Source organism: Phalangium opilio, unplaced genomic scaffold (assembly GCF_054372755.1).
Source record: "Phalangium opilio isolate 3A_F unplaced genomic scaffold, DU_Popi_V2 ptg000040l_1, whole genome shotgun sequence".
Lineage (NCBI taxonomy): Eukaryota > Metazoa > Arthropoda > Arachnida > Opiliones > Phalangiidae > Phalangium > Phalangium opilio.
The window spans coordinates 1516602-1533388 of NW_028324164.1; the positions used below are offsets into that span (position 1 = coordinate 1516602).

The window sequence follows — 16787 nt, forward strand, 5'->3', positions numbered from 1 at the left end:
CAGTCTGTACGTGGTTATGTAAATTATTTCGACGAGTAAAAAAAAGCGGAACACGACGAACAAGAAAATCTTATTCCGTCGTGTCGCGAACGAACGTGCTGGTTTAAATTATTACGCGACCTATACATCAGTTATACATCTCGATTGTTAATCCATGGAAAACCAGAGACAAACTGATTTCGGAGCTACGCGTCAGAACCTGCTCATAAACTCGAAATCTTTCTAGAAGGTTCCTTATCTTATCTTATCTTATCTTGGAAAATGCTATTTTAGAAATTGGTAAACCGGATCTAACCGGTATTTATTTACAACGGAATTTTCCATAAATATCTTATCGACGGTCGAGTTAATCTTATCAGTTCAAACAAGAGGAGCAAGATCATACAGTCACCGAAATGCGCTCCCTGCGTCATTCGCTTTACTCATCTCAAAACAAAACACTCGAAAGTAAATAAACGATAAAACCATATTTCTCAATCATTTTATTAAGCGTCTAATTATTCGAGAATACAATAAATTTTCGAGAAATATATTTCGCGATTAATTAAAGTTACAAGTACGTTAATTTTTTGCGCCTTAATTTAACCCCGAAGATCCGAACCCTTTATTTCCTCTACTCGTGTCTTGTAACGTCTTAAAATATAAATTAAATTATTAACTCGAGACGATTTAACGGGATGTTTTTACCTTACTTTACACTCTTCTAGATCTGGGTACTCGATTTTCTCGCAGATAAGTTGAGCGATTCTCGTGCCTTTATTAATTCGAAATTCGCTTTGACCACATTTCCACGATGATCTCGATCAATTACACCACCTGCAATAGCGCGAACGATAATGCAAAATGATACCACGCCCGTTTTATGTTTTTTTTTGTTAAATCGTACCTCTAATATGGATGAAATTTCGTAGCGCCAGACCGGATCTTGGAGCTAAAAAAATCATAGTATAAACCATGAAACAGACGTACGCTTTTACGTAAAATAGGTTTTTTTTATAACAAACCGAGTCCTCCGTAGCAGCCGTCGGGTACCTCTAACTGTAAATCAGTTTTTACCAACGTTCGTGACATTGGAGCCACCGCGTAATCGTACGCGCTATAATAAATTATGATTTATAGATATAGGTGTCAAATATTATTATATTAGCGTCATTTGTTTATTTACCTGTACAAGTCGTAACCCGCTGCCACGCTCGACGCTCTAGTTGGTGTATACGCGTTATCGGAAACTTTAACGTATTTCAACGTCGATGTACGCGCGTTGTAAACGTCGTTACTTAAAAAAAGTTTATTCCGTCGTGTCGCGAACGAACGCGCAGGTCAACCGTTTTTATACCGTTTTCTATCTCCGCCACGTCATCGTCGCGCGCATTTCCCGACGCGTCATAGTCACGCGCCTTACTTCCGGGTTTGGCTCCTGTGACGTCATCGTGCTTAAATTATCTCCTATCAGTGACGTCATTGTACTTAACTTATCTTATCTTTAAAAGAATTGGCTGCCTGACGTCAGATTACGTGACCCATGACGTCAGATCACGTGGCGTATGACGTCAGATCTCGTGGCGTATGACGTCAGATCACGTGGCGTATGACGTCAGATCTCGTGGCGTATGACGTCAGATCACGTGGCGTATGACGTCAGATCTCGTGGCGTATGACGTCAGATTATGTGGCGTATGACGTCAGATCTCGTGGCGTATGACGTCAGATCTCGTGGCACACACATCAGACTCTATTTTACTTCCAGACTTTTGAAAATGGTGTATTGGGAAATCAAGATAAATCTAGCCATCCTATAGGGTTTTGAAATCCCAGTGGTTTTCAATGAGCGCCTGTAAAGATGTTTACTCTGCCGAACACAGATGTTCAAGGAAATGTGTCCACTAAGGCAGCAATTAAAACTAATTGATGTAATATTATTAAATTAATCAATATAGGGTTGATAAATAATTAAGATTGGGTATGTGGTACTTCTGTCCGCAGTGCATAGACTATTTTAGAGCAATTTTTCATCCAGTAAATAGCTTTTTTTGTATAATTTCGAGTAATTAGGTTCTTAATTTAATTAATTAATTAGCGTTAATTAATGAAATATTTAAGCTTAATTAACCGTGCAATTAGTATCGCTTCTCGGCCTTTTGGCTAAGATCATGTGTAGTATCTGTTCTGATCAGCTTAATATCTAATCGGGTTCCATTGGGACCCTTCGATATTAACTCGCTTTTTGGAACTGGGCGAAGTTTAACGGGCTTGCCCGACTTCGCCACGAGTCGACCTGATATTGCATTACATTCAGGATCGGCTCACCCCCTCTCTAATTAAATCAAAATTAAACACGCTTATTCTGAAGCAGCTAACATCAAAGAGATTAGGAGTTGAAGCTAACTGCTTGGGCAAGGCATTGTGGGAGTTCTCGCTGTACTGCTTTATCCTCAGGTTATAGTTCACTCTTTATATCCGGTTCACCGCATTTCAACCAATAAGAGTGCAGAGAAAGACTTCCAAAGCGAGAACACTCCAGCCAAGCAAAGAGGGTAGCCTCTTTGTACCCTCTTTGCTGACATATGTCCATACTATCTCACTCCAATTTATCTCTATTTGCCATTGATACAAATAAACATATTTAATTTAAAGTGGCCAGTAAGCGATTTGCAGTAGATCAGCTCCAGGTTTTTGCACAGGCTCGAATCCAGCCTGTGACAAAATTAGTTTTTTACTGTTTGGATTAGGTAGTTCTCCCAAGATAAAATAACAACACTATATTAAGCGTAACTAAGATATAAACAAAAATGTGTTTCCTATTAAATCTGCATTAGCCAAGAAACCCGGCGTTGCCCGGGATGTTTTAAGGATCTGAAGTCTATGTAGATGCCCACTCAAGTAAAACATCTCCTTGAAGGCATTTCTTTTTAACCAGTTATATTGCAACTATCAATTTTAATTAAACGATGCTCAATTAGAAGTTAATTATAAAGGTTACAGGTATACAATAAGAAGTTCTTAATAGGCTTAATGGCTAGGTGTTAGCACAAGTCCCAACCCTTGTGAAGAACTGAACCAAACTACTTCTAATGAACTTGATTTCCCTGGTGTTACTGATATCATAAGTTAATAAGATATGTTCCAAAAGTATGAGACTACCCATACTTCGTAGTGCTACAGACTTACAGCTCGAGCTAGTTCGAGAACGACGGAAGCGAGTATTGAAGACCTACATTCGGTGGTTAATTTTGCAGGACTTCCATCTTCCTATTTAGTCTGAATTGCTAAGCCTTTGACAGCGCCTCATCAGGCGTATGTTGCTTTACCTCCAATCTATGACCTACTTCAATCACTTCATGTCAAACTCCAGTTTGTAACCAGGAGTTTGAAAACTTATTATGGAACATATCTTATGAACTTATGGTTGTCCTTGATACAGTTTGACCAATCATATTCTGTAACCAATTGCAACTGTGTAGGTCATGAAGAAAAAACAATCTGAAATAAGATTACAAGTTGATAAATCTGTGATTAAATGTGATGAACTTTGGGAGGGATGACGAATTCTTCTTGGAAATGAAATCAAAAAAACTATAGTTACTTAAGGGAGAGATAAGCCCTAATGGAATCATTAAATTTTCAAACAATAACAGTCCTGAGAACCAAGGAAGGCCGAACGAAAAGGCAGATTCGGGGTTAACAAATAGAGAAAGAGAGCTGAAAGCTGTTTTCAAGGACCTTCCGAACCGGTCGCTTCGGTTGCCATTGCTTACCAGCTGCAGATTACCCAACTTCGAAATATGGCAGAGCGCGTGCAGAGAAGCCTCGATACACTTATTGACAAGCCTTTTATTCCTTCATAAGCCCACTTCCTCGATACCCTTTATGCATTACCCAACAAAAGTTGATTAATCCGACGATATCAAATAGGTCTACTGTTTTCAAAATGGGGCGAAGTCGATCGCAGTGTCGTCTGCTTATATATAGAGTTTAGACGGAACATTGAATATTTATGTGGACGCAAAGACGTTAATTAGGGCTTAAATGTCACCAGTCAAAATTTGTTACGTATTGTAAGAAGACTTATCTTAATTAATTTGTTGTCCGCGTAAGAAAACAAGGTACTCAACACATCAGACTCTATTTTACTTCCAGACTTTTGAAAATGGTGTATTGGGAAATCAAGATAAATCTAGCCATCCTATAGGGTTTTGAAATCCCAGTGGTTTTCAATGAGCGCCTGTAAACATGTTTACTCTGCCGAACACAGATGTTCAAGGAAATGTGTCCACTAAGTCAGCAATTAAAACGAATTGATGTAATATTATTAAATTAAACAATATAGGGTTGATAAATAATTAAGATTGGGTATGTGGTACTTCTTTCCGCAGTGCATAGACTATTTTAGAGCAATTTTTCATCCAGTAAATAGCTTTTTTTGTATAATTTCGAGTAATTAGGTTCTTAATTTAATTAATTAATTAGCGTTAATTAATGAAATATTTAAGCTTAATTAACCGTGCAATTAGTATCGCTTCTCGGCCTTTTGGCTAAGATCATGTGTAGTATCTGTTCTGATCAGCTTAATATCTGATCGGGTTCCATTGGGACCCTTCGATATTAACTCGATTTTTGGAACTGGGCGAAGTTTAACGGGCTTGCCCGACTTCGCCACGAGTCGACCTGATATTGCATTACATTCAGGATCGGCTCACAACCTCTCTAATTAAGTCAAAATTAAACACGCTTATTCTGAAGCAGCTAACATCAAAGAGATTAGGAGTTGAAGCTAACTGCTTGGGCAAGGCATTGTGGGAGTTCTCGCTGTACTGCTTTATCCTCAGGTTATATTTCCCTCTTTATATCCGGTTCACCGCATTTCAACCAATAAGAGTGCAGAGAAAGACTTAATTGGACCCGAGACGCCTTATTGCGCCCGAGAGTCGGTAATATGCGTTTCGAGTGCTCTTACGTAACGACTTAGACGCAATTTCTTTTATAGCTGGATCAGTTAAACCCGCCACTAAAACTTGACGAGCGAGGGATAGGAGGGAGGGTTCGTCTGTCGCACAGCGTTTGCAAATTTGTTGAACGACGTCGGTAGTCCTTGAAATGATTCACTTACATTTTGTTTAGCAATATATTCAATACTAGTACAACCTCTTGTCAACATATTTTCAATATATCACTCTCCTCCGACCTTTTTCTATTGTGTGTTTCCAATTGTGCTGGTTGAGGTATGCGGTGGAAGTGAAGAGGTAGCCGATAAACCCGGGAGAGAGGCCGAAGCGACGGTAGCCAAGAATAACCCAGCGGAAGAAATTACCGGCGAATTCGGGGCGACGGAGGAGACGGCATTAGCGCCGGAGGAGACGGTACTGGCAGCCACACAAGGGACGAAGCTGCTTCGCCTAAGCCTCGGAGAGGCCGAAAAAAGCAATCGGATTTCTCGGCGAGGCCGCGAGTGTACTATCCATGGTACCACGTGTAAAAGAAGCCGTCAGCGTGGGCCAAGGCCCAAACACGAAACCGACTTAATCACGTAAAACCGAAAAAAACGGTTAATTACAGTTCAAAAAGGCTAAATACCTTTCGAGGAGTCTTTAAAAATACTGGTACGTGAGTGAGAGAGAGAGAGAGAGAATTTCCCGGCACCAAATGTGTCCCGAGAGAGAGCAATTAATCAGTGGTTCCAGGTACCATTAAGTGGCACCGCGGAGACGCGAATGTCCCAACTTTCCAAGTATAGATACAATACAAAGAGATAACAGAGCAATTTGAAAATAAAGTTCAAATGGCGTCAACGGACAAAATTGAAAAATAGATGCTTAACACGATATATACAATTTAACCCTACGCAAAAACTTTCGCTTGGACATTTTTCGTAGATACAAAAAGAGATAGGGAGAATGAATGACTGTAAGAGAAGCCAAGTACTTAGGATACCGCCGTAGGAAGAAGCTTAAAGAAGGATTCTCGGACCTACCCGAGAGCAGGTAACCATTTGGGAATAAATAGTAAAAACTTGGAATTTATAAAATTAAATTAATTTCTTAACAAAAGTGGGATCTAAAATTATATCTGTGACACTATGCTCCATTTTAATACGAATTGCGTTTTCAAGATTCTTAGCACTTAAACTTTTATGGGAGGTTTTTGTCGTGTTGCATGTACTAAAACCACTTTCTGTTTCTGCAGATGTTGGATTTGTTACCAATAAAACATTAAATATTTGAGATAATATTGGAAAACGATCTCGAAAGGAGTTGACAACTTTGATGAAAACACTCATCATAGACTTCTTGGTTTCATTTGGAAATTGACTCGCAACAGTTCTCTTGAAAACTCTAAACTCTTTGTTAAAGCAATTGAGGCTAACCTTATTTGATCGCTATAAATTGGCTGAAAATAGTTCCATATTTTCTCAATTTCATTTACTCCATAAACATCTAAACTATGGAGGTCTTTTGGCCAGATTCTAAGATCAAACACTAAGTGATTTTCCAGATGTGGCTGTCATGTACAGACTGTTAAGGAATTCTTTACGCGTTGCGTTTTTCGCACATATTTTACTATATTTCAAAAACTATTCAAGCTAGCGCTCTGGAATAAAGTGCGTTATAAAAGTTTTGCATTCCTCTTTCATATTTTACCCGTTCCACAGTTGTCCTTTGCATACTTATACCGGAAACCGGAAATGTCAAAATCATCAACTTTGAAAATATTGGATTCTCGAGGATATAAATGCGATTTTCGGATTCCTTGGGGCCGATTCATATTTGAAAAGTTTTCACCAAATTCAATTCGGATGAATAGGTCACGAGTAATCAGCCTTTATTCAAAATCTGGCAACTTCGATTTAAATGGCGATAATTCATAATCGAGTATCGAATCTTTGTCGTAATAATGCTTGTTAGATGTTATGACACTTTATGCATATATATATGATTGGTCTTGTGGCGCAATACTTTGAAACAAATCAGACGTTCATAAAAGGGATGGTGAATTAAGTGGAAAATAAAGTAACTTTTAATTGATACTTCTATAAGACCAATCTGCTATAAATGGCAAATTAGCGTCGTCTGCTGTAGAATTATCTTTTGAGGTACTTACATTTTTAATTAAATTATCATACTTAGACTTAATTAATTTTGATGAAACCGGAAAAAGGCACACCTTGAATAGTAATACTTTAATTTGAAAGTAATTCGAAACGTAAGTTCGCTTTAGTTTTTAAATGATTCGAAGTGCTGGAGAACCAAAAACCCCATGTTATTCCTATGGGAAAATCAGCGAAAAACTGTGACTTTCTTTTAACATTACGGGAGGGTGTAAGTTCCTATCTAGAAGGGCCTACCGCCACTCTAGAATTCCACAGGGATGCCATTCTATGATCATTGGATTCTAACACTACCATCAACCGGTCTTGTCCAGCCCGCATAGACAACAAATTCAACCATCTATACTCGCATGCCTCTGAACCCTTGACTTTACCAATAAGTTTGAATATTGTTTTTCGTGTCCCCTATGAAAACTACGTAGAGACATTAACTGTCGCGAACTAATAAACCTTAAATGCTAAAACCAACTAAACTCAAATTCATAATAACGGAGGGTTTTTTGAGGCCATTTAAATTAAGATAACAGTAATTTTTCTTACTGCGCGTTGTGCAATAAAATCAAGATCAGTTTACAATCAAATGAAACTCTTAACTCTCTCCGTGAACTCCTCGTAAAATCCAAACTTCGCTGTATTACACCGCTTGTTATATACAAGTTACAAAAAAAACATCTCATTTTATACAGTTAAATATTCCTACTAATCTAGTTTTTCATTAGTAAATTTCTATTGTGGTTTTATCTCGTTTTTTGGTTTGTGACGTAGAGTTCCGACATTAACGGTTCAGAGTTGGTCGAAAGTTAAAACCACATTGATATGAAAAAGTTTTAGGTTCTTTTATAGAACCTAGGAGGATATAGGGGTGAGGGAGTCTTCGACTGCCCGTTTTCCCATTGAAACGCGCTTACAGATTATCGGCCGTGGTTTCCCCCGTTTTCACTCGTTCTGGGGGATTCTTAGCCGCGCAACTAGTTCCGCGCACATCGTCATCGGGCTTCATCTGTTTGTTTTGTTTTAATTTTTTGGTAAACGCTTAATGCGTCGCGCTGCAATTTTTCAGTGCTATAACGGAACATTTATCATTATTTGATTTTTTATTAATAGTAAATTCAGGTTCTTAGATAAAAGTAACGGTTTTTTACTCTTTTCCTACAACTAAACCTCTACAAGACAAGTGTTTAAGATGCATTAAAGATTGCGGGAGAGTCGAGTTAACGCTCGATAAAATTAAAAAATAACACTGCATGTGAAGTGAACACGTAATAGAGACGGTGTTGCTTCTAAGGCCTAAGCTATTATGAAGAACCCGCTATTTTTTGAATTGGGATTTGCATGGTCACGTGATGCGCGTAACCAAGGTAACTAGGTTCGCGTCACGAATCTCCCATAGGAGAGACCGAAACATGAGCTTTAAGAAAAGGCAGTCGAAGACTCCTTCACCCCTATATCCTCCTAGATAGAACAGACTGTCATGACGACAACAATTTCGCGGAAGTTAAAGGGTATGACCGTAATCGGGTTATGGCTTCGATGCTTTTTTTTTAGTTACGATGAATTCCGCGAAAATGATCACATTTGAGTCAAAATATCAAGAAATGAACTAACGATTTTGACCTTGTTGGTATCATAAATAATCGGTTAAACAATCCCAATAATTGCACAGATAATAAGCCTTTTAAACTTTGAAAAATAATGCTAACGTATTGTTATTTATCGGTAACTGGTGTTTAAAGTATTTATTTCAAAAGCTACCCACGCGTATATATGAAATATTTAACGCTATTTCATCAACATTGTTTCTATTTAGTAAGGAGTGCAAAGTGTGGAACATGCCTCTCTGTTTTGATATATTCTAACGTGAATATATGAAGAAATACATTGCAGTTTCAAGGATATCAAAGGCCGTGATTTAACTGAAGTATATATCCAGTTCCATATCTCTGAGAGCTTGCTCTACCCTTGAATTCTTTCGCGCATACCAGATTTCGACGAAAAAGATCAATATGGACAGCATGTTCAAAGCCGCGAATAGTATGAACATGATACTGACATCATGGAAGGACGTCTTCGAGAATTGCATGCTTTGTTTTTGCTTCATATACTTTGAGCACGCATTCCCTTGCCCTAGGTAAGTGTTTCGGATTTGATGTCCAGTTTCCCAATAATTCATCACTCTGCAAACAGAATTTAAACCAAAACTCTATAATGCATTAGGTACGTGGGTGGAAAATGAAAAGACACGTATATAATAAATAATTGAGGGGCTGGCGAACCACAGTCTGGTTTCTTCGAGAGTGTGACTACTATGCAAAATGACAGCAATTGTTCTAGCTCTTTCAAGTTTAAAAAAAATAAATATATTTTCGTTTTCGTTTTGGATTGAAGTACAGTGAAAGATTTGGAGTGCCCAACGAAATGAAACGTTCTCATTGTCAATATTAAACTAACAAAATACGTTACCTTATGTTTATGACGTTTTTGATGAAAGTTGTTGCGTTACGTGACATCAAAAAATGATTAAAGGACGGTAAGAAAGCGTCTTTTCCGTAATGTAATGGCTTTCCTGAAGTGTAGAACCAACGACAAAAAAATTCCAAATTAGGAAGCAAGCCGATATAGACCGCGTCTCCTTTGTTAAAAACTGTACTTGAATCATCTTCCCTTTTCAGCTGGAACTTTTCTAATCTTCGAACGTATTCTTCAAAAAGCCTTTCATTAGTGCCCTGATAAAAGGTGAGTTTAAACTAGACTTAGAAGTGTTTCCCTATTGGTTTAAAACAAATAGAGAATATTTACCATGATAAACCAATAGACTTCCATGTCTATATTATCAAAAAGAATGGGCATGTCAGGGTGTTTAAAGATATCGTTTAAGTTGTTTATGTTGCGATCAATGTCTACCGTCAGTTTGGTCGACAGGTTGGCTTTAAAGTTTTCCACCAGAAAGAAACAACCCAAAAAATAGATTGCCAATAAACAGTTCTTGACAGTTTCGCATTTGTTCTTCAAAATATCAGAGACACCAAGGAACACCCGGGGTAGTTGCGGCACGAATTGTTTGGCAATGGCGAAAATCAGTTTCCAAAGTGTGTAATTGAACAAAGCAATGAAAATCCACACCCGTAAAGTCAAAATAAGCTATTAAAATGAAAAAAATGTTAGCTTTGTGGCCTAAGGGTATGCGAGCCTAGACTTTTCAGTTTCGAGACGAGTTCCAGCCTTGAAAAATTCTTGATTCGACTATCGAGGCAAGTCTAATACGTGATGTCTCATACTTGAGCCTTTTCACAAGACAAAAATCCTTATTCCAACTTTAATAATATTTAACAGAACTGTCTTATATTAATATATTTGATGTTTAAAATTTAGTTTCATTATTATTGTTAACAGGAGTCTCGTTTAGAAGTAAAAACTATTTCCGCCAGAAAACATTAGCATTTTTTATAAGATTGACCAATTTTAAAACTGACTTGCCCGAAACTAATCCCTTGCAGCACAACAGAGTTGGAACGGCCAATTTGCTCTACTTTCCAACGACTAGTATAAATTTAGTCTTGTGGCTAGTTGGTGCGACGTCATAATGTCAGTCAGCCAACTACATTTCGTTGAACGAAAACTGAACTTTAGCCTTCTCTTAACTGTCATGTGGCCGATGGGAATTCTATTAGTTTACCGAATCCAAATATGCAAGCAAAATATTTTATTGACCGACTTTCCTTTTATAGGTCTGCCGACTGTTAGCTGTCCGACCTTGTGGCCAAGGTTTAAATGCCTTTATAAAATAATTGGGCCAGCCTTGATTCACAGCTTTGCCTACTGAAACTTCTTCCAAAGTACTGCTTCCCGACTGAAATTACAACTTGCATCCAAATCTTTTACTGCCTTCATAATAGCAAGCGATAGGCTTTTTGTGATGGTGATAATATTCTTTCTTGTTTGCGCGATGTTTTTTAAAGCGCATAGCCTAATGCTCTGTTGAATTTGGCTACAACGCGCATGCAAAGCTGACCGATCACGTATCAATTTTCGAAATTGACAGTTTTTTTTCGATGTTATCAGCGAATTAGAGGGTCAATATTGATGTTGTCGACATCAACTTCGATTAATGAGACAATTACCAATCAGGTGGCGTCTGATCACGTGGCTAGATGCTGAGGCAGAAATATGGCGAACTAAAGAGAGTCATAATAACTAGCAGTCTTAGTTGGATTTTGAATAAAACCATGGGGGGGAGGAAGATGAGAAAACGAAGAAAACATCCGCCTTCCTCTTCCAGATCCGCAAGTGGTGAAGATAAAGGCTTTTGTATCTTAACGGGAAAAATAAAATACTGCGTATATAGACACTGTTTCTTCATAATTATTCTAAATTGATAAATGAAAGTAATAAAATACATTTATTTCTAAGCTGATAAACTTTAAGTAGGACAGCATTGACTTCATTTGACATTCTTGTTCCAACGTTTTTCTTTACTATACAATAAGCAGCAACCAAATTGTCTTTATTTTACTTTATTCTTTATTTAAGTTCAGCTAGCTAATTGGACCAAGTCATCTTGCGACTTATTGCCACTTATCTAACGCCTTTACAATGCATAGAGGGGTGGTGGCTAGCCCCTATGCCACAGCTAACCTACAGCGCCCTATACTAACTATTACCGTTAACCTCTGCAAGTTTTGATGGAAAGGAGAAACCGGGTTAGACCGAGGAGGAAAACTCCCTTAACCAAGCGAGGAGAGAACTTGCAAACTCTACGCAGAAGGATTTGTTCCCAGATTTTCACCTGGTGCCACAGTCCGGGATCCTCTTGCTGCGAGGCGAAAGCGCTAACCGCTACGCCACCCCACCTTCATTTATTAAACTATTGACTTAACACAAAAAAACTATAACCTAACCTTACCTTACACATCCAATAAAACACAGAATATATTAATTTTAGAACTGGTCAACCACCTTTCAAAAGTAAAGTGTTTGGGAAAAAATCATCTTAGTTTGCAAACCTATGCGAATCAAGTCTAAAACGGCAACGAGGCTAGATTTCGGACGGCCATTATTCGGCCAACCTAAGATACTAAACTCGGCTTTTTTTGGGTATACGGGAGAAGTCAGCGGACCTTTGACTTTTTTATTTAAGTAGTTATTGACGTCACAACCCCCGGGTGTGAGCAAAACTAAAGCCTTTAGATCGAGATTTAGGCATGTGACCGGCAAATAAAATATAGCGAAGAAGCGAAGTGACATACCGGAGGATGGAAGATTTCAACGAGTCCAGTCAATGATATTTGGTATTCATCTTCGCGACAATATGATAGAAAGTTTCGTTCGTACAGCTCAAATGGGTGAGTGAGAGTTCTGTTCGCCGTTATCGGAAGATTAAGGTAGTTAGAATGAATCCTAGGTGTACAGTCTAAATCGCCGTACTTGAACAAAAAAAAACGTAAAGTAAATATATTAATCCCATGGTCAATAAAGTAGCTATAAATGTAATATTTCGTGTGTCATGTAGAAAAACAATACTTGCCACTAAGTCGTGTTTATTGACAATCGGAAAGTACGTTATGTTAACCCTAAAAAACCTATTAATTTATCTCTTATGGTAACATTGTTTTGGAAAATGCTGGAAAAATTTACCGACCTGTCGGATACAAAAGAAATTCATATATAAGGGTTGAACTTCTGAGATTGTGTATTTTCTTAATAAAGTTGAAGTCAATCTAGGAAAAAAAACGAGAAACCAAAATTTTACTTCTCTCAGCCGAGTCAAATTCTATCTTCACAATAATTTTACCTCAATATGCAACACTTTTTGCTACATAATAATATGCCACTGCCGTTAAAATTTTTCTAATGAATTATGCAAGCGTTATAATATATGGGTCTCTCTTTAGAACTAGGTGGGTATTTACACACCGTTATCTCGCTATATTTAAAACAAGATGCCCAAGGGGTGGGCTCATTATTGTATCCACATCGTACCGTTCTTAACAGGCGTACAGAAAATTTGTGTAAATAGCCCCTCGATGAGCTACCTTTATCTATGCTAATATGATTATACGCAATCCTAACTTCTGTTTTAATTGTAATAGAGCGACAAAAACTGAAAACCTGGTTGAGTAGCCTCATGATGAGTAGACCTTTACTGTGCTAAAACAATTACCCGTACCATATGTCTAACCCTTAAAATACATAGAGAACATCTGAGTGATTAGCCCCACTATGCGCTATATCTAACTGTGCTGAAATTATTACCCGTACAGAAAATCTGAGTGAATAGACCCTCGATGCCCTACCCTACAAAATTATTACCCGTACAGAAAATCTGAGTGAATAGACCCTCGATGCCCTACCCTACAAAATTATTACCCGTACAGAAAATCTGAGTGAATAGACCCTCGATGCCCTACCCTACAAAATTATTACCCGTACAGAAAATCTGAGTGAATAGACCCTCGATGCCCTACCCTACAAAATTATTACCCGTAATCCTTACTTCAATAAATTTATTTTTATTTTAATTGTAATATCCCAGGAACACAAGTTAGTATGTAGTTTATTTTGCTTTTAAAACTCGTCACGAGTTCTGGAGAAATACGAGTAACCAAAGAGGAGAGAGAGAGAGAGAGAGGGAGATAGAAACGCGCTTTATAGAATGCGCCGAAAATGGGAAAATAGGGGGGGGGGTAGTAAAAACAATTTTCGGTACGATTAGTTTTAGGACGCGCATCCTTTGCGCAAGGGAGGATTGACCTCCTCGCCTTATCTCTGTCATCCCCTACGTCAACTGTGCGAGAAAGCTGCATGAATCCCGGCTGCCTATACTGATTCTTTCTCAGTCTTTATCTCCTCTTTGACGGAACTTCTGGGATCGTAATAAACAACGTCTTAAGACCACTCTAAAAATAACGTCAGTATAAACTCACTTTTGCTTTTAAAATTCCCCTCGATTTCTTTGAATGTCGAAATAGGGGAGCGGGATTGAAAGCGTGAAATTCAAATTGGCTGCGTTCAGTAACTGGCATCAAAAACATCAATGAATAAAAGATGACATCGATGTCTTAATCAGGGCCGGATTAAGAAGATTTTCGCCCGGGGGCAGTGGCTCGATGGGCGCCCCCTCCCTTGGCCCCATAATTTATAAAAACCAGCTAGAAATTTTAACAATTTTGTTTTTATTAGATATATAGGGAGCTAACAGTTCTGACCCTGAAACGTCACACCCTTCTATCTCTTACTGGAGTTTCATCCCCCCTAACGGTTGCAAACAGTATTCTACGCGCAAAAATGCCAACCAGAGGGCGGCTGCGTGACGTCAGACTATCTCTTCCCCCTAGCCAGCTGTTAGCTCCCTATTGTAATATTGTTAAGTGAAAAGTATCCCTATGCATGGCTGATACTCACTCATACGCTCAATTTTAGTTGAATAAGTGACTAATAGATTTAAAAATAGTAAGCAAAAAGTGACTAAATAAGGGCAAATTAAGCTATAAAATAAGGGCACTTTAAATGAAATGTTTTCAGACATGATCGATTTTCATAATTATTTTCAATAGTTAAAGATATTTTAAAGGTCGGTGCCGTAATTAAGCCCAATCTATGGGCTTAGATATTTCCAGTCAAAGGAAAGGTCCAATCATAAAATTTCTACGGCGAAATTGAATTAAACCATTTTGGAGCACAGCTCAGAATGCAAAGTAATTGATGTCGTTTTCAATCAAAACTAAAACATTCATTTGAATTGGATTGATTTTAAATATGAAGTTAAATATTTGATGAGCGAGCGAAGCGAGGTCCACAATTTTTTGGGTTTGATCAACTGTAATCTCGCTGTTTTTGCGTTTAAACCGTCATACAGTCAAATATATTACGTTTAACCTTGTGGTCGAGAAGATAAATAACACCGAAAGACTCAAAAATCCAAAAAAAGTGACAAATAGTACCTAATTTTTGGAAAAGTGACTTTTAGTAACCGAATTTGAAAAAAGTGACTTAGTATCAGCCCTGCCTATGTCTTTGAATAGGCTTTTCTAGATTTAGACTCGGAAAATCTATTTATCGTCTCCTCCCAACTAATTTGGTGTAATAAACTGGTCTAGATAGCTAATATACCTATTTAAAAACGAAAAACAGTCCCGTAATCATTCAAAACTAACGTCATGTTTTTGAGTTTTTCGAAAATTTAATAAAACAATCGCTCAGATTTGGGTATCACCAGACATCTTGGGCGCCCCTATTTTGCCGGCGCCCGGGGGCAGGTGCCCCCTCTGCCCCCCCTTAATCCGGCCCTGGTCTTAATGAACGGTTTTTCGCGTCTTTGGGCGTGACGTCATGATGCTCATCGGATGCCCATCAGAAAAAATCAGCTGTGAGAGGTTTCTTTTATTAGCATCGGATACATAAAGAAAATTTTGTCATTTTGCGCCGCGACAAAAAAATGGGGGGAACTACATCCAAATCTCCACCAATGTAACATAACGAAGAATTGACAAATATTTTCCTTATGGCTAATAATACTAAAAAGCAATATATTATTGCGGTAAAAAGTGGATTCTTTCAGAATTTTGATTTAATTGATAAATTGAACTACAATATCTTCGTAAATATTTCGGACTTATTATTTAAGCCTTTGCCGTAACGTTATCATAATATCGTCTCCATTAAGAAAAGCATCGATTACACAAAATTGTGCCGTTCAACAACTGCAACGTCATCTGGCGTCAAAACAACACCGATTTCATTTTCCCAAACATTCATGTTTTTCCTGATAAGTGTTACTGAACGCAGCCCTAGTCGACGGGTGACAGAAATTTTAAAGGGAGTGGGAAACCCCCCATTTATTTTAAGGCAATACCATAATCCTCTCTCTCGCATTAAATACATCGAGAAAACTTTAAACATAATTCAACATGCTTAACCTTACTAATAAAATTAAATGTTATGCTTTAACTTTCTATTTTAATCCCTTTCACTTTAAAATACACGAACCAAAAAATATCACCTCAACACAATCCTCTCCAATTCACTATCCCTTCAATGATGATCGAAAAATTTTATTCTCCCAAAGCCTAATGGATTAAATATTATTTTATTCCATTTCATTCTCTCTTTGAAAACAGAATACACATCACCGTAAATTTTAATAAGTAGGCCAACCTAACACGTTGTGGGTACTGTTATGAAAATGATTCCAAAAATTCATTAAAAGATATTTTTCTCAAATGAAATTTTGGTGGAAAAAATTGTGAGTAACATTTTCAAATAATTGATTTTTAGAATCATGTTTTTAAAACAGAAAATATCAGCATTGTTCGTAAATCTATGTATTCCTGTTAATTATTTTCTGCAATCTTTAATTGACCGTTCAATCTGGCTCACATATACGAAGCTGGTCATTTATGATCCGAAGTATGATCAAACAATTAATTAAATTACGTTTTTTTATAAAATAAAGCGCAATATTTAAATAGAGCTTGGTGTTTTCTATCCATTATCCACAAATTTTGGATAACCTATTATTTATAATCAAAGTTCTTGATATAATATTATTTAACATGCAAATTCTGTGGATAATTTTTGAAACCGGATGAGCATATAATGAAGCAGATAATGGAAAAATAACCAGGCTTTACTTTTAACACTACTGAATCTACATAAATTGCATAATCTAGTTCAGACTACTTACCATTTT

At 37.5% G+C, this 16787-nt stretch overlaps 2 non-coding genes and 1 pseudogene across 2 annotated transcripts; 2 read left to right on the forward strand and 1 right to left on the reverse strand.

The window, feature by feature from the left end:
* Positions 1-576: 576 nt before the first annotated feature.
* On the reverse strand, positions 577-3145 carry LOC149680036 (deoxyuridine 5'-triphosphate nucleotidohydrolase-like; annotated as a pseudogene).
* Positions 2123-2312, forward strand: LOC149680037 (U2 spliceosomal RNA). Its single transcript, XR_016365652.1, has one exon. It is a non-coding gene; the product is annotated as a U2 spliceosomal RNA (small nuclear RNA).
* A 1367-nt stretch (positions 3146-4512) lies between the features above and the next one.
* On the forward strand, positions 4513-4702 carry LOC149680038 (U2 spliceosomal RNA). Its single transcript, XR_016365639.1, has one exon. It is a non-coding gene; the product is annotated as a U2 spliceosomal RNA (small nuclear RNA).
* Positions 4703-16787: the final 12085 nt, after the last annotated feature.